This window comes from Scyliorhinus canicula, chromosome 8 (assembly GCF_902713615.1).
Source record: "Scyliorhinus canicula chromosome 8, sScyCan1.1, whole genome shotgun sequence".
NCBI classification, from domain to species: Eukaryota; Metazoa; Chordata; class Chondrichthyes; order Carcharhiniformes; family Scyliorhinidae; genus Scyliorhinus; species Scyliorhinus canicula.
Genome location: NC_052153.1, coordinates 27,962,372 through 27,989,089, shown reverse-complemented (window position 1 = coordinate 27,989,089; position 26,718 = coordinate 27,962,372). Strand labels below are relative to the sequence as shown.

General features: G+C 53.3%; 1 long non-coding RNA gene across 1 annotated transcript in view; it reads left to right on the top strand.

Annotated features, from left to right (window-relative positions):
- LOC119970163 overlaps positions 1–2,732 on the top strand; it is a 44,540-nt gene extending 41,808 nt beyond the window's left edge. The window contains exon 3 of the long non-coding RNA XR_005461550.1: positions 2,403–2,732. This is a non-coding gene — a long non-coding RNA (uncharacterized LOC119970163). The remainder of the gene's footprint in view (positions 1–2,402) is intronic.
- Positions 2,733–26,718: the final 23,986 nt, after the last annotated feature.

The following is a 26,718-nucleotide window of genomic DNA, read 5'->3' as shown; positions in this document are numbered from 1 at the left end:
AAAACTGTTTTACATACCAACTGGGCTTTTGCTGTTAACTTTTCAGGAACTCAGGGCGCGATTCTCCGCAAATGCGGAGAGTCGTGAAGGCTGCCGTGAAACCGGCCGTGTTTCCCGGCAGCCTCCACGCCCCCTCCCGGGACCCGATTCTGCTCCCCGGTCGGGGCTAGCAGCGGGGCCCCGTGAACCACGGCATCGCAGGCTTAGCGACCGTCACTAAGCCCGCGCGCCAAGGGTAATGGCGGCTGACGCGCACGATGACGTCAGCCACGCATGCGCGGATTGGACGGCTCCAACCCAAGCATGCGCGGATGACGTCATCACGCATATGCGTGAAACCCGTGCATGCGCGGGCCGGTATGCCCCTCAGCTGCCCCGCGGACTGATCCAGCGGGGCGGCAGAGGAACAAAGAGTGCGCGGGGTTCGGACCCTCTGCCCGCGATCGGTGCCCACCGATCGCGGGCCCATGGCACCCTTGGCACGGCCGTGGTGCGGCCGTGCCAATCGGTGCCATGGTTACCCAGAACGGCACTTTGCGGCCGTTTTCACGAACGGTGAGAGCAGGTGTGTTGCCGTTCGTGAAAACGGCTGTAAAGGCCTGGGAAATCGGCCCATCGGATAGGGGAGAATCGCTGCTCGCCGTAAAAAAACGGCGAGCAGCAATTCATGTCGGGGGGCGGGCGTGGCGGTGGGAGAATAGCGGGAGGTCAGGAAAAATGTCGGGAAGGCCCTCCCGCTATTCTCCGACCCGTCGTAGGGGGCGGAGAATTGCGCCCTCAATGTTCCATCCTTTCAGTTTAATAGATGGAAAATCAGCAATTAACAGGTGCAATGCAAAACAATCCGTGGTCAGTAAATCTGGTAAGTCCTGTTTTCAGATAGTCTGGTTAGAATCATACAGCACAGAAGAAGGCCATTCAGCCCATCATACCTGTGCCATGGTTTTGAAAGATCTATCCAAATCGTTCTACATCTCTTCTCTTTCACGACAACCCTAATTTGGCTTCCCTCATTGATTATTTATACTGGCATTATGTTTTATATATTGACACAGTCAGATAGAGCAATGGAATATGAGGTACAAAATTTTGAACAGGAAAGAAACTGCAAGAATACAACATGTAACAAATGAGTAAGAGGAATCAAGGAGACTGTTGTCTCAGGGCTGTTAGCTTTGTATATGTTAGTTCATCTTGTGTGAGATTCTCCATTCCTGAGACTAAGTGTTGGCACCGGTGCAGAATTCCTGGACTTTCACAACAACAAAACTGACGCTGAACCTGGACTGATTGAGCGACTCTGGATGGGCTAGCACTGGTGCCATGTGAAACACAATCGATTCCAATGAAAAAAGGTGCGGGATTCGCCGGGTCCGTGATTGACACTCGGGAGGCTGACAAGCTGCAGCTGCATATGCACATTGCACTCCCCACACACACTCATCCCAGCCAACAAGATTGCGCTGGTTGTGCTGGAGTGCGTTCATACAGCCGATGGGTCAGCTGGGGCCAGAGGGCACAAGGGGAATCGTGCCCTGGGGGAACACTTATACGACCCGGGGCTTTAAGTTCACAGTGGACAGTCAGCGGCGTGTGCAGCTGCATTGCTGCCTTTCCAGCTTCGGCAATGGTCTTCCATGTCCGCACATCCCGACCCCACAGCTCACCTCCTGACCAGCCACGCTACTCCCCTCGGCTCTGGCAGAAGCTCCCGGCCAGCGGCACAGCTGTCAGCAAACTGTGGCGATGTTGGACACTTACCGTAACCCCCTCTCTCTCCCTCAGCAGCCACAACGCCGGTTTCACAATTTTTAAAAGCACATGTGAACCGTGCCAAACGGAACTCAGCCCATCGGAGGCGGAGAATCGCGGGGGCCCCAGAGAATACCAGGTTAGGCTCGCTAATAATATCTAAAGGATGTTTACTGTATATGCGTTCTGAACCACATTGATGCCGCTGTCGAGGTGACAGAGAATTGCGACTTGGCGTCAAATCGGCGCCCGCCGCGATTTTGCCGTCGGAACCTATACTCTGCCCAATCGCGTTTCCCGATTTCAGCGTCAGCCAACGGAGAATCCCGCCCAGTAACTGTTATTATGGATCAATTCGTTCTCAACATGAATGTATGCTGCACCCCATTAACATTGCTGCTTTCCACGAGCGCTGTTCTAACTGTGCGGCCAACATGCCAATGTTAATAGAAGAGCTTCAAATGCATCTGGTGATAATTTTATTCATATTTAAACATAGCCCTCTGAGAGCACCCCGATGGGATTATATAGCTATGTTCCATCTGTGAAAATTCTAGGGGAGGACTGCCATTAAATTAAAACCATGTGTGCAACAGAACAATTTTAATTTAATTGTGGTATTGATAAATGTATTCTCTTTATTTTTACAGGAGCCTCTGCATCTGCCCTGTTGTTTCAGCTCTAGTTAAAAGGAAAGAAATTCCTGAAATGATCAAATGTAATCCTATGGGCCCCGTTGCACTGTTAATGGCAGCTCACTGGATTTTTCCTTTATGAACACAATTCCACCAAATGGAACTCTAATGTATAAATCTGTTGTTCTGCCACTGCCAATTTGGGTTAGTGGCATGATGTGTAATTGGAACAGTATTCTCTGATAACCAAACCATTCTCTGTTCCTTTGTAAGAAAACGTTTGATACATTAACTCCTTTACTCACATCTTCCATAAGTGAACACAGTTGTTTGGGTGTTGCAATGACAAAGGTAAGTGTTTAACGATCGAGCTTGATTTTATTGTCTCTGTGGCACAGTAGCACAGTGGTTAGCACTTTTGCTTCACAGCTCCAGGATCCCAGGTTCGATTCCCGGCTTGGGTCACTGTCTGTGCGGAGTCTGCATGTTCTCCCTGTATCTGCGTGGGTTTCCTCCGGGTGCTCCGGTTTCCTCCCATAGTCTAAAGATGTGCAGGTTAGGTGGATTGGCCATACTCAATTGCCCTTAGTGTCCCAAAAAAAGGTTAGGTGGATGCTGTGTTCTTTGTTTTTGTTCTTGCAGGATGGTGAAGGTTGTAACAAAGAACAGCGAGCTTTGTTTAATAAACAAAGCTAATTTATTGCACTACACTGAATAAGATTCAAAAATATTACGAAGGGATTAGTTAAGTAAAGATTACACTAAACATCTACACTATTAACTATACTATTAGTTCAACTATCTCACAACTACTCTGTCTTCCTCTCTCTAACTCTCTCCAGCTATCCCCATCTACCTCCATCTGTCTCCCAGATGTCAAGGAGGCATGTGATATTTATATGGTTGCTCTATAGCACCATCTAGTGACTAGAGTAGAAACATTACATTAACCCTTTATGTGATTTACAATATCCATGTATTGTGGCAGTGGGGTTACTGGCTTATAGGAATAGGTTTTGGGCTTGGATAGGGGGCACTTTCCAAGGGCCGGTGCAGACTTGATGGGCCGAATGGCCTCCTTCTGCACTGCAAATTCTATGATTTTATGATACTCCAGTTTTTATAAGGGGTGGACGGGGCGGGGTGGGGGGAGGGGGGGGGGGCGGAATCAGAAAGAAAAACAACGCAAATCAAGGAAAAGGGAGTTAAACTAAATGAAAAGAAGTTCAAATCAGTGGACAATGAAAAAAAATTTGGAAAAGAGGGGAACGGAAGAGTGAAGAATGTCCAAAATGTTGCCATGAGCCTGCTCCATAGTCAGCATAACACCGAGAGTATTCAGGTGGAGAGGGGGAAATAAATGTGAAGTGAAGTGCGAGCAATCAGTGGGCTTTCATTCACGGAGATGGAAGAGCCTGTCACAGACACACACAACTAATCAACTCCTGACATTGACTGATATTCAAACCCACTTCCAAATCTATCATATTGACCAAACGGTGTTTACCGTTTACTCAGTAGATGGATAAAGTGGAGGTAATGTACAGCACCAAGGCAAACAGATCATTAATTCTCCTTAATATGCTACCTGAAGTGTAAATCTTCTCCCTGCAAGCAGAATTATTTTCTGCTCTGGATTGGCTGAAGAGTTGCTAATATTTTATGTGCCTGCAAGTGACAACATTGAAGTGCTTGATTTGATTTCCATGCTCACCACTGAGCTGTCACATACAATTAAATCCATCTCAGCATGTATTAACATGTTAATTAAAATGGCTAAGATAGATAAGATGTGATCTACATTTATAGGCAGTGGGATGCTTTAATATTTGGCATGCAAAAGACGATGTCTACTTTATTATGTTTTTGCTTTACAAGACACAATTTTTAAATTCAGATGTGGAGTTAATTGAATGCCATTAATGCACTTTTTAAAAAATTAACCACTTGCCACATCATCAAATAACGCCGTGCTGATTCATACATTCTCCACTCCACACCAAACTGCATCATTGCAAGCTCCTGGTGGCACACAGGTTTGTTAAGTGATTATTTGGCATTTAATTAAGGGCAGTGCTAAGGTTCGTTTAAGTTTTAATTGACAAAAGTAAGCAACGCATTTCTTAGGCCCTGCTTGAATATAACTGGCCCGGTTGGAGTTCAGTTGCTTTGAAAAGTTCATAAACAAAATTAAAACATAATTTGACACCGAGAAGTTATTAATATAAATGAACAAAAACATTGTTTAAAGAAGTCGGTTCTAAGGAACAGGGAGAGGTAAAGTGGTCGAGAAGTGCGGGGAAGGAATTTCAGGGCCTAAGATCTCTGTCGCCGAGAACATGGTCATCAATGATGGAGTCATCAAAATCAAACATGCGCACAAAGCCAGAATTGAAGGAGTGCAGAGATTTCAGAAAGTTCCTCGGTCTGAAATGCATGTCGCAAATTATTAACACTCAATCCCTTAATTGGGGTAATGTAAATGGGAAATATAAATCAATTAGGCATTGAAACCAATGCAAACCAATGGATCTGAAAAAAGGAATGGTTGTTACATTATGAATCTGGTCCTCCACGGAACCAGCAATTCCCACCCAAAGTCAAGGGATCTTTGGCTGGTTTGTCAAATTTCCTGTCCCACCCTTGACAATTCCCATCACAAACGGGACTGGCAAATCGTGGACATGTTTACATGTAAAATATATCAAATAGCCAACATAAAATACATTCATCTGTTAAAGAAATCATAATCTTCAAAAGAGCTCAACAATGCGATGTGACTACAGACAATATAAAAATTAAATTGATACAGATGGGTAAAATCAGGAGGGGGAGTAAGGTGGGTGTCAATCAGGCTGGGGGGTATGGCAGGGTGGGAGGTGGCCAACTGGGGGATTAATCACGGGGTTGGGGGTAGAGCAGGGTCAGTTGGATGGGCTGCTAATCTTAAACTCCTGTGTGTGGGGTGGAGCCAGAGGCTCCAGGACAAGCAAATCGGCAATCCAGATATGAGGCGCGGTTGGGGGAGGCGGGAATTAGGGGCGAAGGTCAGGGATCCACGGATGTGGGAGACCTTTTGGAGGTTGAAGGGTGGGAATGTCAGGATCTGTGGAGGTGGGAACCTTGCGGGGCGGGAATCAGAAGTCTCAAGGTGAGGGAGGAGGTCAGAGGCCTCATAATGGGAACAGAGGCTGAGGGTGGAAGATTGTTAGGGGTGCCTAATCATGGAGGGTGCTCAGGCAAGCCCCTGGATGCAGGAGGTATTTGCAAAGGCACTAGCCTCCAGAATCCACCATGCCCATGTATTGATGAAGTTGGCAGTTTTCCTGAAGCTTGACGAGAGTTCAAGTTGAAAATTTGAATGGTAACAAAGCTCAAAGGCTTATTATCCTCACATTGATATGTTCCTACTCCCCCTCCCGTGAGTGAATTGATGGCCCACCCACATTTCAGCCTCAGTAAAGATGGAGGAGGTGGATGTGGGTCAGCAAACAGATTTTTCAGTGTTTAACAAACCCACTTTTTTTCCCAAGGTTAAAATACCTCTACTCCTCCCACCTGTCTCCTCTATCCCACAGTGCCTGATCCAGTGCAGCATGCTTTATAAAGGTCTGTTGTGTGTGTGTGAATAATAACATTACCATACTGTGAAAAAGTACTGCATCATTCATGCATTAAATAGAGGTCAGATATGGATGAATTACCACTGAGGGATCAGTGCAAACAAAATAGTAAGTAAATTTGGTGATCAATATTTCTGATCTATTGAAAGAAACAAGAGGATGGCTGATGGAAATAAACCTAAGTTCCTGCCTTCTTGAACTGTGCTCTCAAAAACTGCCAACCTATCAGGCACATGCAGCTATCAATTGGAAAATAAGGGACAGAAGGTTAATAATTTGTTTTGTGCATTCAGGAAAAAAACCCTGAGATCTCTGCATTCTTTTAATTCTGCCTTCTTGCACATCCTTGATTTTGATTACTCCATCATAGGCGATCATACTCTCAGCTAGCTTAGGCCTTATGTTCTGAAATTATTTCCCGAAACTACTCCACCTTTTTATCTCTTCCTCTTCCTTCAGATCTACCTCTTTGGCCAAGAATTTGCTTATTATCTTGGTATCTTCTTTTGTGGCTTGAAGGGGAGTTTTATTGGGCGGAATTCTCCGCTCCCGATAAAAATCGGGATGGCCGTCATGAAATCGGCCGAGGTTCACGACGGCATCGGGGCCCGCTCCCCGCACCTAAATCACCCCCACCCGGGGGGCCAGGAGCGGGCCTCCGTCTTTCCCGGCCGCGACCTCGTCGCGCCGGAAATGACATGCAAAACGGCGCATTTGTGTGGTCATCCGCGCATGTGCGGGTTGCCGGTTCCAACCCACGTATGCGCGGAGGACTTCATCGCGCGGACCGCGCATGCGCGGTGACCGTCTTTCTCCTCAGCTGCCCGGCAAGACGTGGCGGCTTGATCTTGCCGGGCGGCGGAGGAGAAAGATTGCGTCCGTTTTGGACGCTGGCCTGACGATCGGTGGGCACCGATTGTGGGCCTGTCCACTCCCGAGCACAGTCGTGGTGCTCCCGTGCCAATCGGGCCCCTAGATGCCCCAAAGGGGCATCTGGCGCCCGTTTCACGAATGCAGCGACCAGGTGTGGTTGCTGCCTTGGTAAAACGGGCGTGAAGGGCCGGCCGCTCGGCCCATCGGGCTCGGAGAATCGGCGTTCGCCGTGAAAAACGGCGAGCGGTGATTTTTCCGAGCGGAGGAGGGGGGGGGGATCGCTGGGGGCGCCAGGGGGGCGTACAAAATGTCGGGAGGCCCTCCCACGATTCTCCCACGCCATGTAGGGAGTGGAGAATTCTGCCCTTATGTTTGAGGTATGACATAAATGAAAGTTGTGTTGTTCTTAAACGTTAAAAATTCACTGTCTCGGACTTGCTCTGCCATTCGTTTAGATCACGGTGGATCTGTTCCTCAATTTCAGTCTCCTACCTTTGCTCTCTAGCCCTTGACAGTCTTACCCAATGCGCTGCAACCTTTTTAATCTAAACAAAATGCCTGAATTAAAATATCTTTTTGGAGTTGCAAGATGAAAATTTAGGAAGTCTTTACAGTGCAGAAGGAGGCTATTCGGCCCATCGAGTCTGCACCGGCTCCTGGAAAGAGCATCCTACCTAAGGTCAACACCTCCACCCTATCCCCATAACCCCACCCAACACTAAGGGCCATTTTGGTCACTAAGGGTAATTTATCATGGCCAATCCACCTAACCTGCACATCTTTGGACTGTGGGAGGAAACCGGAGCACCCGGAGGAAACCCACGCACTCACGGGGAGGATGTGCAGACTCCGCACAGACAGTGACCCAAGCCGGAATCGAACCTGGGACCCTGGAGCTGTGAAGCGATTGTGCTAGCCACAATGCTACCGTGCTGCCCCAACTTGGTGAACTGTCCAGTGTCTTTAGTAGAATGCATAATTTGCATATATAATAAAATAAATTAAAAGCAAATTACTGCAGATGCTGGAATCTGAAACAAAAACAGAAAGTACTGGACAATCTCAGCAGCTCTGACAGCCTCTGTGGAGAGAGAAGGGAGCTAACGTTTCGATTCTGGATGACTCTTTGTCAAAACTGGAGAGAACTAGAAATAGGATCAGATTTATACTGTGGTGGGGACATAGGGGAGGTGGAGGCAGGGAGCAGTGGGACTGGACAGAGGGTCAGCGATAGTTGGAATTTAAAAAAAAATTTGAGTACCCAATTTTTTTTGTCCAATTAAGGGGCATTTTAGTGTGGCCAATTCACCTACCCTACACGTCATTTTTGGGGTTGGACCCACCCCCCCGACAGGTCGGACGGCGGAGGAGAAGGAGCGAGCGGAGGAGAAGCGGCAGCGGAGGAGAAGGAGCGAGCGGAGGAGAAGCGGCAGCGGAGGAGAAGGAGCGAGCCGAGGAGAAGCGGCAGCGGAGGAGAAGGAGCGAGCGGAGGAGAAGCGGCAGCGGAGGAGAAGGAGCGAGCCGAGGAGAAGCGGCAGCGGAGGAGAAGAAGCGAGCGGAGGAGAAGCGAGCGGAGGCGGAGAGGCGACGCAGAGGAGCGGCGGCGACACCCCCAGCCCAACAGCGGCAGGTCCAACCCCTCTCCCTCCCCCCCCCCCACGCGGGCCAGGAGCGGTGCGGCAGCGGCGGGCCCTCTTCTCTTCTCCCTCCCCCCCCCCCTCCCCCAGACGCGGGCCGGGAGCAGTGCGGCAGCGGCGGGCCCTCTCCTCTCCCCCCCCCCCAGACGCGGTCCGGGAGCAGTGCGGCAGCGGCGGGCCCTCTTCTCTCCCCCCCCCCCCAGACGCGGGCCGGGAGCAGTGCGGCAGCGGCGGGCCCTCTTCTCTCTCCCCCCCCCCCCCAGACGCGGGCCGGGAGCAGTGCGGCAGCGGCGGGCCCTCTTTTCTCCCCCCCCCCCCCCCCCCCAACCAGCAGCGGGGACCCCCCCCCCCAACCAGCAGCGGGGACCCCCCCCCCCCAACCAGCAGCGGGGACCCCCCCCCAACCAGCAGCGGGGACCCCCCCCCCAACCAGCAGCGGGGACCCCCCCCCCAACCAGCAGCGGGGACCCCCCCCCCCAACCAGCAGCGGGGACACCCCCCCCCAACCAGCAGCGGGGACACCCCCCCCCAACCAGCAGCGGGGACCCCCCTAACCAGCAGCGGGGACCCCCCCCAACCAGCAGTGGGGACACCCCCCCCCCAACCACCAGCGGGGACACCCCCCCCCCCAACCAGCAGCGGGGACACCCCCCCCCCAACCAGCAGCGGGGACACCCCCCCCCCCCCCTTACCGGCAGCGACCACCGGCCCACTCGCCCCTCCCCCCCCAACTGCAGTGACCACCACGTGGCAAGGACAAAGGGACTCTCTCTCTCTCTCCTGGGCGAGTGGAGAGAGAAAACAAAAGAAAAAAAAGAGACTTATATTTCTATTTTTAAAAAAAAAACCCCAAAAGAAAACTGGTAAAGAGAAAAGGGGTAAAATAAAGGGGTAAAGGAAAGAAGGGGGGAAATAAATTTTTATTTAAAAAAAATAAAATAATAATATATATATATATATATATATATATATAATAATAAATAAAATAAAAATAGGGTGCGGAAAAGGGGGAAAAGAAGAACAAGGAGAGAAGAAAAGATGAAGATGAAGGGGAAGGGGGAGAAAAAAATGCCAGAAGGGAGCCAAGAGAAAGGGGGCACCGGAAGTAGACGGGGCAAAGGGCAAACCAGCTTGGGCGAACGAGTCAACACGCGAAGCAGCGGGAAGGATGTATCGCCGCATCCAAAAGAGCTGGACGGGCGGGCAACCTCTCCCCTGGGGTTAGAGGGGGGCGTGAATTGGAAGGAAGCCATTGCCGAGGTGGTAAGGGAGCAGCTGCAGGCAATCAAGGCAGAGTTAAAAGCAGACGCAGAGGCCGCAGCACAGGCAGCAGTGACCAGGGCCATGTCAGGGGTGCAGCAGACTCTGACCAGATTGGAGGAGAAAGTGGATGCCCAAGGGAAGATACTGGAAGCCCAGGGGGCAACCATTAAAGAGCTGGAGAAGGCAGCGACTGACGTGAGCGACCGGGTCATGTCCCTGGAGAGGGAAATGGCGAAACTGAGTGCAACACAGGGGAGCCTGAAGGGCAGGGTAGACGACCAGGAGATCAGCTCGAGAAGGCAAAATATTAAGATAGTGGGCCTGCCAGAGGGGATAGAGGGTAGAAATCCCACAACATTCGTGGCTGCGATGCTGGGCTCCTTAGTGGGGCGGGAAACTTTTCCCACCCCACCGGAAATGGACAGAGCTCATCGGTCACTGCGCCCGAAGCCCAAGGAAGGGGAAAAACCGAGAGCAGTTATAGCCAGACTGCACCGGTACTGGGATAGGGAGACAATCCTGCGCTGGGCCAAGGAGAATAGAGCCTGCAATTGGGACGGGCACGCCATCCGAATCTACGAGGATTTTGGAGCGGACATAGCTAAGAGACGGGCGGAGTTCAACAGAGCGAAAGCAGCGCTCTATAAGAACAAAGTACGTTTTGGTATGCTGTACCCAGCAAAACTCTGGGTCACATACCAACACAAGGAATATTTCTTTACAGCCCCTGCCGAGGCGAATAGATTCGTCGAGGAGCACGGGCTGGAAAAACGCCATGGGAAGTAGGGACGAGGGGCCCATGGCAAGGAGATACGTCATGCCGACGGGGGGGTGGGGAGGGGCGAGGCAAAGCCAGCCCCCTCCTCCCTGGCAGGAACACCCAGAACGAAAAACAACCCAATGCCCAAGGGCCCGCTCCAGGTGGGAGGCCAGGCCCCGGCACGAGGGAACGGGAGTACTGGAGAGGGGAGAGGGGAAGCGGGACAGCAACCTCCGAGAGGGGAGCCACCGTGCTAGCAGGAAAGCTAGCGAAGGGGGCGCGCAACAGAGCAGGGCCGCAGCGCACCCCCAACAGGGGGGAAGGCTCCAGGCAGGGGAGGGGGGGGATCACCCATCAAAGGTGGGAGAGCAAATGGGGACAGGAATGGGGGAGAGAGGGGCAATGGAGGGGTATACAGGGGTATCCCCGAAAGGGATAGAGCGGGGGGGGGGGGGGGGACTCGGGGGGCGAGAGACCAGGGAGGGGAAATGCAGGGACGAAGGGACAAAAGAGGCCAGAAAGGGAATAGGGCCACAAAGTGCCACAGACAAGGGCTCGAAACAGGGAACTGCTGCAAGCACCCACCCAGTACGGTCTGTGGGTGAAGGGGCCCCCCGGAGTGCAGGGGACGACCCGCGTGGCGGACACACAGTGGACGGCCATGGCGGGTGTCCCCGGGACAAGGGGGAACCCCGGAGCGCAGGGACCCGACCGCATGGGGAGAGCAGTGATAGTGGACATCCTGGACGGCCCCCTAACAAAGGGAAACCCCAGAGGGCAGGGGCGCGTCCACCGGACAAATATGGTTAACCCCACAGGAGCAAGGGGGCAGAAGCCCCCCACCAGAATAGTCACCTGGAACGTAAGGGGACTTAACGGCCCAGTGAAGAGATCTAGAGTCCTCACCCACCTTAGAAACATGAGGGCCGACATAGTCTTCCTCCAAGAGACGCACTTGAGGGAGCAGGACCAACTGCGGGTAAGAAAGGGCTGGGTGGGACAAACCTATCATTCCTGTTATGGGGCAAGGGCCAGGGGGGTGGCGATCCTGATTGGCAAGAGGACAATGTTTAGGGCGACAAAGACGGTTACGGACCCAGGGGGACGGTATGTCATGGTCAGCGGGGCCCTGGATGGGGCGCCGGTAGTTCTAGTTAACGTGTACGCGCCCAACTGGGACGACACGAGCTTCATCCAAAAGACCATGGCAGAAATCCCGGACATAGCGACGCACCGACTAATCATGGGGGGGGACTTCAACTGTGTACAGGACCCAACGACGGACAGATCAAACCCCAGAACGGGGAAAACCTCAAACATGGCAAGGGAACTCAGTCACTATATGGAGCAGATGGGAGCAGTAGACCCCTGGAGATTCGCCCACCCGGGGGAGAAAGAATTCTCTTTCTTCTCCCCAGTACACAACGTGTACACCAGAATTGACTTCTTTGTGGTGGGGAAAACGGTGCTTCCAGAGATAGACAAGGTGGAATACTCCGCAATTGTGATATCAGACCACGCTCCACACTACATGGATGTGCGGCTAGAGACGGGAAGGGCCCAGCGCCCCAAATGGAGGTTGGACGGTGCCTTACTAGCTGACAAGGCCTTCAGCGAAAGGATAGCGCAGGCCATAGCGGAGTACACTGAGATCAACCAAAACGGGGAGGTCTCACCCTCCACGTTCTGGGAAGCGCTTAAGGCCGTACTAAGAGGGGAAATCATAGCCTACAAAGCGCAAAGAGATAGGGAGGAAAGGGTGGCTAGGCAGAAGCTGGTCGACTCCATACTGGAGGTAGACCATAAATACTCCGAGGCCCCGACTGTAGAACTCCTGGCGGAGAGAAAAGAATTACAAAGGAACTTTGACCTGCTCTCCACCAGGAAAGCAGTACACCAACTCCGCCAGGCACGCGGGGCCCTATACAAACACGGAGACAAAGCCAGCCGCCTGTTGGCCCACCAGCTGAGAAAGCAGGCAGCCAGCAGAGAAATTGCGCAAATCAGAGATACCAGAGGCACGTTGGAAACAGAACCAGAGAGGATTAACAAAACCTTCAAGGCCTTCTACCAAGAGCTGTACACCTCAGAGCCCCCAACGGGGAAGGCTGGGATGAACCGGTTTCTTGACGGACTGGACATACCAGTTGTGGGAGAGGGCAGAAAACGGGATCTGGAAGCACCACTAGCACTGGGAGAGATCATGGACAGCATTAGCTCCATGCAGGCGGGGAAGGCGCCGGGACCGGACGGATTCCCGGCGGACTTCTACAAAAAATTTGCGACAGCGCTGGCCCCGCACCTGCGGGAGATGTTCACAGACTCGCTAGCTAGGGGCACACTGCCACCCACGTTAGCACAGGCCTCAATCTCGCTGATACCTAAGAAAGACAAAGACCCAACGGAATGTGGGTCATACAGACCCATATCTCTGCTGAATGCAGACGCCAAAATACTGGCCAAAATCCTAGCCAAGAGGCTAGAAGACTGTGTACCTGAGGTGGTCACAGAGGACCAGACGGGCTTTGTCAAAGGTAGACAGCTTACCGCGAACATCAGGCGCCTGCTGAACGTGATAATGACCCCCTCCGGGGAGAGAACACAAGAGGTGATTGTCTCCCTGGACGCAGAAAAGGCCTTCGACAGAGTCGAGTGGAAATACCTCATAGAGGTACTGGAGCGGTTCGGGCTTGGAACAGGGTTCACCGCTTGGGTAAAGCTCCTGTACAACACTCCCATGGCGAGTGTACAGACCAACAATACCAACTCCCAATACTTCCAGCTGCACAGGGGCACCAGACAAGGATGCCCACTGTCCCCGCTGCTGTTCGCACTAGCAATTGAACCGCTAGCAATCGCGCTCAGGGCAGCAAAAAATTGGAGGGGGATCCGAAGGGGAGGTAGAGAGCACAGAGTCTCACTCTATGCGGATGATCTGCTCCTCTATATCTCGGACCCACAAAGCAGCATGGACGGAATCATCGCGCCTTCTCGGGCTACAAACTCAACATGAGCAAAAGTGAGATCTTCCCATTACACCCGCAAGGGGGGGGGGGGGGGGGGGGGGGGGGGGGGGGGCAGCACTAAAGGGGCTGCCGTTCAAACAAGCCCGACATAAATTCCGCTACCTGGGGATCCAAATAGCCCATGACTGGAAAGGGATCCACAAATGGAACCTCACCAGCCTGACGGAGGAAGTTAAAAAGGACCTGCAAAGATGGAACACACTCCCGCTCTCCCTCGCTGGGAGAGTTCAGACGATCAAAATGAACGTACTGCCCAGGTTCCTCTTCCTGTTTAGATCCATTCCGATCTACATCCCCAAGGCCTTTTTCAAAGCGCTGGACAAACTCATCATGGCGTTCGTATGGGGGGGTAAAAATGCTAGGATCCCAAAGAAGGTCTTACAAAAAACAAAAACCAGGGAGGGCTAGCCCTCCCGAATCTACAATTCTACCACTGGGCAGCAGCAGCCGAGCGAGTAAGGGGATGGATCCAGGAGCCAGAAGCTGAGTGGGTGCGTGCGGAGGAGGCCTCCTGCATGGGAACCTCCCTCCGGGCCCTCGCCACGGCAGCACTCCCATCCCCAGTGGTAACAGCCACCCTCCAATCCTGGAACCAACTGCGGCAGCAACTTGGCCTGACCAAAATGTCGAACAGGGCTCCCATCTGCAACAACCATAGGGTCACACCAGCACTGACTGACGCCACCTTCAAAAGGTGGAGGCAGGACGGGGGGACACTGACAGTCAGGGACCTATACACGGACGACAGGATCGCAACACTGGACGAACTGACAGAGAAATTTCAGCTAGCTGGGGGGAACGAGCTACGGTACCTGCAGCTCAAAAACTTCCTACGAAAGGAGACAAGGACGTACCCACAACCGCCACGACAGACACTACTGGAAGACCTACTGGACGCAAGTATCCTAGAGAAAGGGAACTGTAGTGACATGTATGACCGACTGGTAGATAGGGACGACACCGTACTGGACGCAACAAGAAGGAAATGGGAGGACGACCTGGGGATGGAGATAGGGTGGGGATTCTGGAGCGAAGCACTGCATAGGGTCAACTCCACCTCCACGTGCGCAAGGCTCAGCCTGACGCAACTAAAAGTGGTACATAGAGCCCACTTAACAAGAACCCGTATGAGTAGGTTCTTCCCGGAGGTGGAAGACAGATGTGAACGGTGCCAAAGAGGCCCGGCCAACCACGCCCACATGTTCTGATCTTGCCCCAGACTCGTGGAGTACTGGACAGCCTGCTTCGAGGTTATGTCCAAAGTGGTGGGAGTGAGGGTGGAGCCATGCCCGATAGTGGCGGTCTTCGGGGTTTCAGAACAGCCAGATCTATTCCTGGGGAGGAGGGCGGACGCCCTTGCCTTTGCCTCCCTGATCGCCCGCCGTAGAATCCTGTTTGGCTGGCGGTCAGCAGCACCGCCCAGAGCTGCGGACTGGCTGTCCGACCTCTCGGAATCTCTCCAAATGGAGAAAATCAAATTTGCCATCCGAGGGTCGGACGACGGCTTCCACAGAACGTGGGAGCCATTCATGCAACTGTTCCGGGACCTATTTGTGGCCAATGTACAAGAGGAAGAATAGTCGGGGGAAGGTAGCGGGAGGGGGGGGGGCTACAGGTTCGGTACGGGGGTTCGATGGCTAGCTAAGGCCCAAAACCAAACTAAATAAACATGTTGAGGGGGGGGGGGGGGGCGCAGTTACTACTACGAAGATGCTTACCTGTAAATATGTATGTTAATTTTTGCGTGTTTGTTTTTTTTTTCTCTCTCCTAACAATTTGTAATTTGTTCAATATAAAATATGAAAACTGAATAAAAACATTTATAAAAATTTTTTTTTGGGGTTGTGGGGGTGAGACCCACGCAGACCCATGTGCAAACTCCACATGGGCAGAGACCCGGGGCCAGGAACGAACCCGGGTTCTAGGCGCCATGAGGATGCCGTGCTAACCATTGCGTCACCATGCTGCCCTGCGATAGGTGGGAGTTGACAAAGATGTCGTGGACAAGAAGAGAAACGGAATGTAAGTGGTGGTGATCTTGGCTAAGAAGGGTGCTGACACTGGCACATTAAGAGATCCGAATGTGTTAATAGCAGACAAAGGGAAACAGTATGTCAAAGGACAACCTGAGCAGGGGACAGATGACTCAAGTGGATTGGGGGGACGGGAGACAATAGTGAGGGTAAAACGGATCAATGGAAGAAACAAAAATGAATTGATAGAAACACAAATCTAACAAAATGGTTTTGAAAGTTTATCCTGATACTTTTTTCTTCAAGTGCGCATGTGACTTATTTAAATATGTGATCCCTTTCAATTTTCTTTGCACAGCCATGTGCACATAAAAAGACCGACTTGTGTGAGGCCAGGGTGGGGATTTTCAGATGGTTGCACAACTCACACGGAACATTGATTTTCTTCTCTTCTTGATTTCCCTGTGAGAATAAATAGTTTTTTTTCTATCTGTGCTAACAAATTATTTTTGCATTCAAAACACTTTGATCAGAACATCCATCAGTCTCCTCAATCGATAAAACGAATGAACAGACTAACAAGCCAAACCTAATTGCATAACAGGTTACAGATCAGAAATAGGCCATAATACCAACCAAGATTTCAACAATCTCTGGGTAAATTTGGAAATGCTGACTGATTGATAGAAAACTGAAATGATTATGGAAATAACTCAATAAAATTAATTGTCTTTGTCAAGATTAGATTTGGGTTCCTGATACAAGTTCGGGGATCTTTCTCAGTAAAGATGGGATTCAAATGGACAGGAAAGCCTGGATCATGTTGCTTGTAGCACTTAAATATTAGGAAAGAATAAAACTTTAGGATTAAACAAACAATGGGCGAAATTCTCCGCGGACCGACGTGACGCCCATTTCCGGCGGGAAAAAGCGGTGCGGATGACTCCGGCGTCAGGGCCTTCTTTTAAGCCGGTAATCTCCGTTCCCGAAAGGGCCAGCAGCGGAAGTTTCACCCGCTGCGGAAGTGGCGAGTCCCGGCGTTTGTGTTGTGGGGAGAGAGAGACCCGGCGTTTGGGGGGGGGGGGAGGAGGAAGAGAGACCCAGCGTTTGGGGGGGGGGAGGAAGAGAGACCCGGCATTTGGGGGGGGGGGGAGGAAGAGAGACCGGCGTTGGGGGAGGGGGGGGGGGGAGAGGAAGAGGAAGAGAGACCCGGCGTTTGGGGGGGGGGAGGAAGAGAGACCGGCGTTTGGGGGGGGGAGGAAGAGAGACCCGGCGTTTGGGGGGGGGGGAGGAAGAGGAGACCCGGCGTTTGGGGGTGGGGGAGGAAGAGAGACCCGGCGTTTGGGGGGGGGGGGGGAAGAGAGACCCGGCGTTTGGGGGGGGGGGGGGAGAGAGACCCGGGTTTGGGGGGGGGGAGGAAGAGAGACCTGGCATTGGGGGGGGAGGAAGAGAGACCCGGCATTGGGGGGGGGGGGAAGGAGGAAGAGAGACCCGGCATTGGGGGGGGGGGGAGGAAGAGAGACCCGGCGTTTGGGGGGGAGAGGAGGAAGAGAGACCCGGCGTTTGGGGGGGAGGGGGGAGGAGAAGGGAGAGACCCGGCATTTGTGGGGGTGGAGGAAGAGAGACCCGGCATTGGGGGGGGTGGAGGAAAAGAGACCCGGCGTTTGGGGGGGGGAGGGGAGGAAGAGAGACCCGGCGTTTGGGGGGAGGGAGGAAGAGAGACCCGGCGTTTGGGGGGGGGGAGGAAGAGAGACCCGGCGTTTTGGGGGGGGGAGGGGAGGAAGAGAGACCCGGCGTTTGGGGGGGGGGAGGAAGAGAGACTCGGCGTTTGGGGGGGGGGGGAGGGGAGGAAGAGAGACCCGGCGTTTGGGGGGAGGGAGGAAGAGAGACTCGGCGTTTGGGGGGGGGGAGGGGAGGAAGAGAGACCCGGCGTTTGGGGGGGGGGAGGGGAGGAAGAGAGACCCGGCGTTTTGGGGGGAGGGAGGAAGAGAGACTCGGCGTTTGGGGGGGGAGGGGGAGGGAGGAAGAGAGACCTGGCATTGGGGGGGGAGGGGGAGGGAGGAAGAGAGACCCGGCGTTTGGGGGGGGTGGAGGAAGAGAGACCCGGCGTTTGGGGGGGGGAGGAAGAGAGACCCGGCGTTTGGGGGGGGGGGAGGAAGAGAGACCCGGCGTTTGGGGGGGGGGAGGGGAGGAAGAGAGACCCGGCGTTTGGGGGGAGGGAGGAAGAGAGACTCGGCGTTTGGGGGGGGGGAGGGGAGGAAGAGAGACCCGGCGTTTGGGGGGGGAGGAAGAGAGACCCGGCGTTTGGGGGGGGGGAGGAAGAGAGACCCGGCGTTTGGGGGGGGGGAGGGGAGGAAGAGAGACCCGGCGTTTGGGGGGAGGGAGGAAGAGAGACCCGGCATTGGGGGGGGGGGGGGAGGGAGGAAGAGAGACCCGGCGTTTGGGGGGAGGGAGGAAGAGAGACCCGGCATTGGGGGGGGGGGGGAGGGAGGAAGAGAGACCTGGCGTTGGGGGGGGAGGGGGAGGGAGGAAGAGAGACCCGGCGTTTGGGGGGGGAGGGGGAGGGAGGAAGAGAGACCCGGCGTTTGGGGGGGGAGGGGGAGGGAGGAAGAGAGACCCGGCATTGGGGTGGGGGGGGGGAGGGAGGAAGAGAGACCTGGCATTGGGGGGGGGGAGGAAGAGAGACCCGGCGTTGGGGGGGGGGGGGGGAGGGAGGAAGAGAGACCCGGCATTGGGGGGGGGGGGAGGGAGGAAGAGAGACCCGGCATTGGGGGGGGGGGGGAGGAAGAGAGACCCGGCGTTGGGGGGGGGGGGGGGGGGAGGGAGGAAGAGAGACCCGGCGTTGGGGGGGGGGAGGAAGAGAGACCCGGCGTTGGGGGGGGGGGGGGGGAGGGAGGAAGAGAGACCCGGCATTGGGGGGGGGGGGGGGGGGGGGGGAGGGAGGAAGAGAGACCCGGCGTTGGGGGGGGGGGGGGGGAGGGAGGAAGAGAGACCCGGCATTGGGGGGGGGGGAGGAAGAGAGACCGGCATTGGGGGGGGGGGAGGAAGAGAGACCCGGCGTTGGGGGGGGGGGGGGGGGAGGGAGGAAGAGAGACCCGGCATTGGGGGGGGGGGGGGAGGAAGAGAGATCCGTCGTTTGGGGGGAGGGGGGGAGGAGAAGGGAGAGACCCGGCGTTTGTGGGGGGGGGGTTGCGGAGTTGAGAGGGGGAGAGGGAGGGAGTTGAGAGGGGGAGAGGGAGGGAGTTGAGGGGGAGAGGGAGGGAGGGAGAGGGGGAGAGGGAGGGAGAGGGGGAGAGGGAGGGAGATGGGGAGAGGGAGGGAGAGGGGGAGAGGGAGGGAGGGAGGGAGGGGGCGGTTGCGGCGTTGAGAGGAGAGGAGAGGGGAGAGGGGGGTTACCTGCGTTGAGAGGAGAGGGGGTTACGGCGTTGAGTTGAGAGGAGAGGAGAGGGGGCGTTGCGGTGTTGAGTTGAGAGGAGAGGGGAGAAGGGGGTTACCTGCGTTGAGAGGAGAGGGGGGAGGGGGTTGCGGCATTGAGTTGAGAGGAGGGAGGGGGTTGCAGCGTTGAGTTGAGAGGAGGGAGGGAGGGGGTTGCGGCGTTAAGTTGAGAGGAGGGGGGGGTTACCTGCGTTGAGAGGAAAGGGGGGGTACCGGCGTTGAGAGAGGGAGGGGCGGCGTTGGAGGGGGTAGGGGTGGTGAGGGGGGTTGGGGTTAGGGGGCAGCGGCGTGCAGAAGGGGGGGCGACGGATGGCCGGGGCCAATGCACCGTCGCCCCCTCTGCACGCGCTGCCCCCCTACCCCAACCCCCCCTCACCACCCCTACCCCCTCCAACGCCCCTACCCCCCTCACCAACCCCTACCCCCACACCACCCCTACCCCCTCCAATGCCCCTACCTCCCTCCCCACCCCTACCCCCCCTCTCCCCTTCCCCACCCACCCCTACCCCCTCCCCACCACCCCTACCCCCCTCCAACGCCGCCCCTCTCTCTCAACGCCGGTACCCCCCCTCCCTCAACGCCGCAAACCCCCCCTCAACGCCGGTACAGCCCCTCTCTCAACGCCGCAACCCCCCCCCCCAACGCCGGAACCACCCCCCCCAATGCCGCAACCCCCCCCCCCCCCAACGCCGCAACCCCCCCCACCCCCAACGCCGCAACCCCCCCCCCCCCAACGCCGCAACCCCCCCCCCACCCCCAACGCCGCAACCCCCCCCCCCCCCCCCCCCGCACTCGCCTTCGGACACTGGTTGACGCCGTTTTAAAGCTACTCTGTTTTTCGCCGACGCGACCCATGGCCACGTCGGCGGGACTTCGGCCCATCCGGGCCGGAGATTTGGTGAAAGAAAAATATAATGAAATCCCGCCGGCGCCAGCTGTTTTCAGAGGCTGCCGGCGGGATTTGCACAACGCCGGTTTTTGGCCGGTCGGAGATTAAAAAACCCGGCGGGAGCGGGATTAACGCCGCTGCCGGCCGATTCTCCAACCCTGCGTGGGGTCGGAGAATTTCGCCCAATATCAGAAACAAACTCAGAATTGTAACTAATGAGCAAAGGTGTGAAAACCATGATACCCTTTGAATTGCGACCAGATAATAACAATGTTTATTACTGTCACAAGTAGGCTTACATTAACACTGCAATGAAGTTACTGTGAAAAACACTCCAACGTCTGTTTGGGTTCACAGAGGGAAAATTCAGAATATCCAATTCACCTCACCTACATATCTTTGGACTGTGGGAGGAAACCGGAGCACCCGGAGGAAACCCACGCAGACAGGAGGAGAACATGCAGACTTCACACAAACAGTAACCCAAGTCGGGAATTGAACCTGGGACCCTGGAACTGTGAAGCAACAGTGCTAACCACTGTGCTACCGATGGAAGCAATTAAACGAATTTGGCTGGAATCTTCATTCAGAACATTCAGCTGAGGGTGTGTTTATTGTTGCAACATACATCGGCTTTCACTGCTGGATAATTGAGTCACAGTAGGAATTGTTTGATTCATAAAACCAATGCAATACTTTCAATTTCAATTCTCTTCCCACACATAGTGGTGCACTAAGGCAGATTTCGGTCTGTTTCCATAGCTAGTAATTACTGGAGAACACTAGTCTGTCACCAGAAGCTCAGAAGTTGAGGGGCATCACTCAACATCATGCGTGGCTGACCAGGTGTCTCCCCATTCTTACCACCAGCTATTGTTTGGAAGGATTTCCAGGTTGGCACACCAACAGGTCGCCAACTTTAAGGGCATTTAAGTGGTCACTGGATAGACATATGGATGAAAATGGAATAGTGTAGGTCAGATAGGCTTCAGATGGTTTCACAGGTCGGCACAACATCGAGGGCCGAAGGGCTCGTACTGCGCTGTAGTGTTCTATGTTCTATGTTTGACCACGTTATGAATGCACTATAAATTCTATGATTCTATGACCCGGATGTCACTAATTTGAGATGTCCACATTTGTTTCCAAGGCTCTTATTCGATTCGTAATAAAAGAAAAGGACAGCCCGAGGGCAGCAGGATGGCCCAGTGGATAGCACTGCTGCCTCACAGCGCTGCGGTCCTAGGTTCATTCCTGGCTCTGGGTCACCCAGAATAGTTCATCTTCATCGGAATAATATCCCAGGAAACCAAACAAAGCTCCCTAGGTTGAATGTCAGACATGGCACAGATAAAATTGGGATGGATGCAGACGTTGGGAAATGCAGCAGATTGAAATCGTGACAGAATTATTTTTTTGTCATTGGGGTGTGAGCAGTGTAGGTTGGGAGTTAGATATAAAGGAGATGGGGGCTGCTGGTGTGGTGACTGAACTGAGATTAGAGATTTTGTGTTGACATTGAACAGCAGTATGGTGGGATGTGTTTACATACTAGACTGCATCTATTATCTGGAGGGCTGCTTCAATAGATGTTTTTTTTCTCACTTGAGTTTCAATCAATAGGCTGCACCATGGCTTAATCTGACAGACTCAATACAGAATAAAAATGCTTGTAACGCTCAGTAGACCAGGCAGCACCTGTGGAGAGAAAAAGCTGTGGTTAACGTTTTAAGTCAATGACTTTCTGTCAGGACCCCTGCCAGGCAGAACCTGAAGGAGGACAGTTGCTGGCTTTCAATACATTGAGACCACTACTCATTGGCTTAATTTACAAGACTTCAAGTGTGCTCCTTGTTTTGTCACCAACACAGATAGTTGTGCAACATACACTGCAAAGGTGCTATAGGTTTGCCGAATGACCACACTACACTACATAATTGTTGTCACAGCAATACAACCATCTGAACACATCCGAGATTTCAAAAATTATGCATCTGTAGCAGTCCACCTGGGGGAGGTGATCTTATATTGATGACAGCCAGACCATGCCATGCATTAACCCACTGGGACTAGCTGAGTTTGTGTTTTTCAAATGATTTCTTATCATAGAAACCCTACAGTGGAGAAGCAGGCCATTCAGCCCATCAAGTCTGCACCGACCCTCCGAAGGAGCACCCTACATAGGCAAAATCCTCCACCCCATTTCCATAACCTTTGCCTTTTGGACACTAAAGGGCAGTTTAGCATGACCAATCCACCTGCACATTTTTGAACTGGGGGAGGATACCGGAGCACCCAGAAGCGACATGTAGACATGGGGAGAGCATACAAACTCCACACGGATAGCCACCCAAGTTTGGAATCGAACCCGGGTCCCTGGCGCTGTGAGGCAGCTGTGCTACCACTGTGCCACCCTGCTGCCCATTATCATTAACATTACAAATTTATTTTTTGACAGAACTTCAACATCTAATTCATTTCTATGCGGTGGTCACCTACTCCACAACAAGGCATGCATGAAATGTCCTGCACAATCACAGAGTTCTAATTTTAAATTGCAAGAGACTTGAGAAGGTTGTGAGAGCACTTGCAATTCAGTTGGCATTATATCAACCTATTAGATTATCTCCAAGGAGGTGCAAGAAATAATTTAATGAATATACATTGCACAATGGTAAAATGTTGCTTTCCTTATTAAATATTTATAGCAAAGTAAATTGGCAGTGTAGGGGTAGGGCGCCTGCTACCCTGACACTTAGTGTCATTATGAATGGTGCAAATCTGAGACCAATAGACAAAACTGGCATTATCAGAAGCAAAAATAGCGATTGCACGGACTCTTGCAGCAGGGTGTCGTGGAGGAATCTATGAAATATAATGAGAAATCATATTACAAAAATGTTCTAGCATGCTGCTGAATAGCGTTTGGACTCCAGTCTTTGCACTAATTGTATAGCAGTGGCATCACAGCAGCACTGTGGGAACCTCAGATCCGCTTTGCAAGCAACCAACCGGGTGGAGGATTAAGTGGACCGGCTATCAGTTTGATTTATCGAGAGAATTTCCAGCTTGGAGACCCGTTCCGGCAGTTTGCAATGAACTATTATTTTTTTATATATGTACAGCTCGCAGCTTTAATGTGCAGGTAAAAGTTACTTCTAATTTGCTCGGGTTACTGAAGCAGAGCGTTTTCCAACATCACAAAATCCGCAAGCACATATACAGGAAGATGCACTGTTTCAAGATATGCTGTTCCCTGAGATGCAATTTAAAGTTTAGACTGAAAAAGCGACGGGCAGCTCGCGTAATTAAATTTAATTCTTTAATCGCCATTTAAGAGTAAGAATCACTATTCTTGGTAATATTTAATCAGTCTTTAAGAAAAAGGATTACTGAACGGCCCAGCTATCATGCTGATTTACTCATTCCAGTAATTTATCACGGTTGGCCTAAGGATGCAGTAAACCATAATTTGTTCATGATTTTGTTTATTTGCACACAGGCAACAGACTCTCAGCAGGCCGAATTTTCTGTGTACATTGTTGAGTAGAATCCCTCAGAATCTTTGCCTCTTTTATCTTAATTGTTAGAGTACAGGCCTAGAAATTCCTATCAGCATAAACTGTTATGTTGGTAGCAAATGGGCAGCATGGTGCAGTGCTTGCTTTCTGCTGCTGAGGATGTCATCTGCTGCATGTATTAATCTTATTGTGCGAGATGTTACCCGTGTTATTACTGGCTCATTATGGAACTAGCTCATCACTCTTCATCCATCATATCAATGTGTCCCTGTGTCCAGGTGTTGCAGTGAGCCAAGTTCTCAGCTAAGAGGTCAAGGTTCAGACATAAACATTCGCTCACCTTATTACATTGCTTTCAGTGCCTCAATAACACTGAGCAGTAGCAGTTGGATGAGTGTAGAAGGCCTCACCCTGAAAAGTCCAAAATTCCAAAGGCAGGGGACTGAATTCAATAGCGTAGAGTTGTGGAATTTCCCAGACTCCACAAAACCAACTCAGGGTAAGTGGCCCAGAACATGATTTTCATCCCAGAGGGACATTAACAGATAGAACATAGAACATAGAACACTACAGCGCAGTACGGGCCCTTCGGCCCTCGACGTTGCGCCGACCTGTGAAACCATCTGAAGCCTATCTGACCTACACTACTCCATTTTCATCCATATGTCTATCCAGTGACCACTTAAATGCCCTTAAAGTTGGCGAGTCTACTACTGTTGCAGGCAGGGCGTTCCACACCCCTACTACTCTCTGAGTAAAGAAACTGCCTCTGACATCTGTCCTATATCTCTCACCCCTCAATTTAAAGCTATGTCCCCTCGTGTTGGTCATCACCATCCGAGGAAAAAGACTCTCACTGTCCACCCTATCTAACCCTCTGACTATCTTATATGTCTCTATTAAGTCACCTCTCAGCCTTCTCCTCTCTAACGAAAACAACCTCAATTCCCTGAGCCTTTCCTCGTAAGACCTTCCCTCCATACCAGGCAACATCCTAGTAAATCTCCTCTGAACCCTTTCCAAAGCTTCCACATCCTTCCTATAATGTGGTGACCAGAACTGCACGCAGTATTCCCGATACGGCCGCACCAGAGTTATGTACAGCTGCAGCATGACCTTGTGGTTCCGAAACCCAACCCCCTGCTTATAAAGGCTAGCACACCATATGCCTTCTTAACAGCCCTATTAACCTGGGTGGCAACTTTCAGGGATTTATATACCTGGATGCCGAGATCTCTCTGTTCATTTACACTACCAAGAATCTTGCCATTAGCCCAGTACTCTGCATTCCTGTTACTCCTTCCAAAGTGAACCACCTCACACTTTTCCGCATTAAACTCCATCTGCCACCTCTCAGCCCAGCTCTTCAGCTTATCTATGTCCCTCTGTATCCTATAACATCCTTCAGCACTATCCACAACTCCACCGGCCTTCGTGTCATCTGCAAATTTACTAACCCATCCTTCTACACCTTCTTCCAGGTCATTTATAAAAATGACAAACAGCAGTGGCCCCAAAACAGATCCTTGCGGTACACCACTAGTAACTGAACTCCAGGATGAACATTTGCCATCAACCACCACCCTCTGTCTTCTTTCAGCTAGCCAATTACTGATCCAAACCGCTAAATCACCTTCAATTCCATACTTCCTTATTTTCTGCAATAGCCTACCGTGGGGAACCTTATCAAACGCCTTACTGAAATCCATATACACCACATCAACAGCTTTACCCTGATCCACCTGTTTGGTCACCTTCTCAAAAAACTCAATAAGGTTTGTGAGGCATGACCTATCCTTCACAAAACCGTGTTGACTATCGCTAATCAACTTGTTCTTTTCAAGATGATTATAAACCCTGGGCGCGATTCTCCGGACTCACGACGGTTCGGAGAATAGCGGGCGTCGGAAATTTTTACGGCGACGCTGTTCCGACGCCCTCCCGCTATTCTCCGAACCCCGCAAATTGTCGGAGTCGCGTTTCCCGACAAACGCCTCCTTCCCGCCCCTGACACGACCAGAATCGCCACTGAGAGCCCCCCCGCTATTCACCGGCCCGGATGGGCCGAAGTCCCGACGTCATGGCGCCCTGTTTGGACGTCGTGAAACACACCTGCTTTTTAAATTCGTCAACCAGTCGGCCTGGCTGACGACTGCTTGGAGGAGGTCAGGGCACCACTCAGCGCACCGCTCAGCGCACCGTTCAGCGCACCGCTCGAGACTGGCCACAACGGGGAAGGCATCCCTGGGAACGGGAGGGGGTCCAGAACGGGGGCAGTGGGGGGGACGGAGGGGGCAGTGGGGGGGACGGAGGGGGCAGTGGGGGGGGACGGAGGGGGCAGTGGGGGGGACGGAGGGGGCAGTGGGGGGGGACGGAGGGGGCAGTGGGGGGGACGGAGGGGGCAGTGGGGGGGACGGAGGGGGCAGTGGGGGGAGACGGAGGGGGCAGTGGGGGCGACGGAGGGGGCAGTGGGGGAGACGGAGGGGGCAGTGGGGGAGACGGAGGGGGCAGTGGGGGGCGACGGAGGGGGCGGGGTTAGGTAGAGAGTGAGCCGTCCAACCCCGTAACAATATGTCTGCCAGCATGCCATGGTGTGCAGGTGACGAGGACACGGCCGCTGGTTCCCCTGTGGCTTCCGGCCACAGGCCACTGACGCACCCGTGAGGAGGCCATAGTTTACTGGCCGTTGGATGCAGAAAGTGACCAGGGGTTAGGCTGACCGCGTGTCAGCAGCGCGACCAGGCCACCGGGACACACTGGTATCCCATGGCTGGCGGCTGCCGAGGTGTCGACTAACGTCCGTCTAACATGTTCCGTTTCTCTGCCTCCCACCACCCTTCTGTAGGTTAGCACAATGTCTGTGAACAGAACGCCTATGTTCTGCGCAGTGGTTGGGGCCGCTCTACTGGATTTGGAGATGCAGCAGCATCCACACCCACAACCCGGAGTGGCTGCAGGGCCAGCTGCAGCAGCAGAGGGAAGGGCCGAGGAGTTGCCAGTCGTCCAGCAGCATGGGGAGGAGGAGGAGGGGGAGGAGGAGGAGGAGGAAGAGGAAGAGGAGAGAGTGAGGGTGCAGCCACGGCGTCAGAGGCGACGACCAAAGCCGAGGGTGTACCGTGTCCGGGTCTCTTTCCTAACAATGCCGGACATCACCTGCAGGAGAAGATTCCGGCTGAGTAGGCAGACGGTGATACATATCTGCGAACTCCTGTCGCACCTCGCCCCACGTGGAACGGGGGGAGGACACGCGATCCCGGTAGCCATCAAGGTGACGGTCGCTCTGAACTTCTATGCTACCGGCTCCTTCCAGTCTCCGAGCGGGGACATCTCT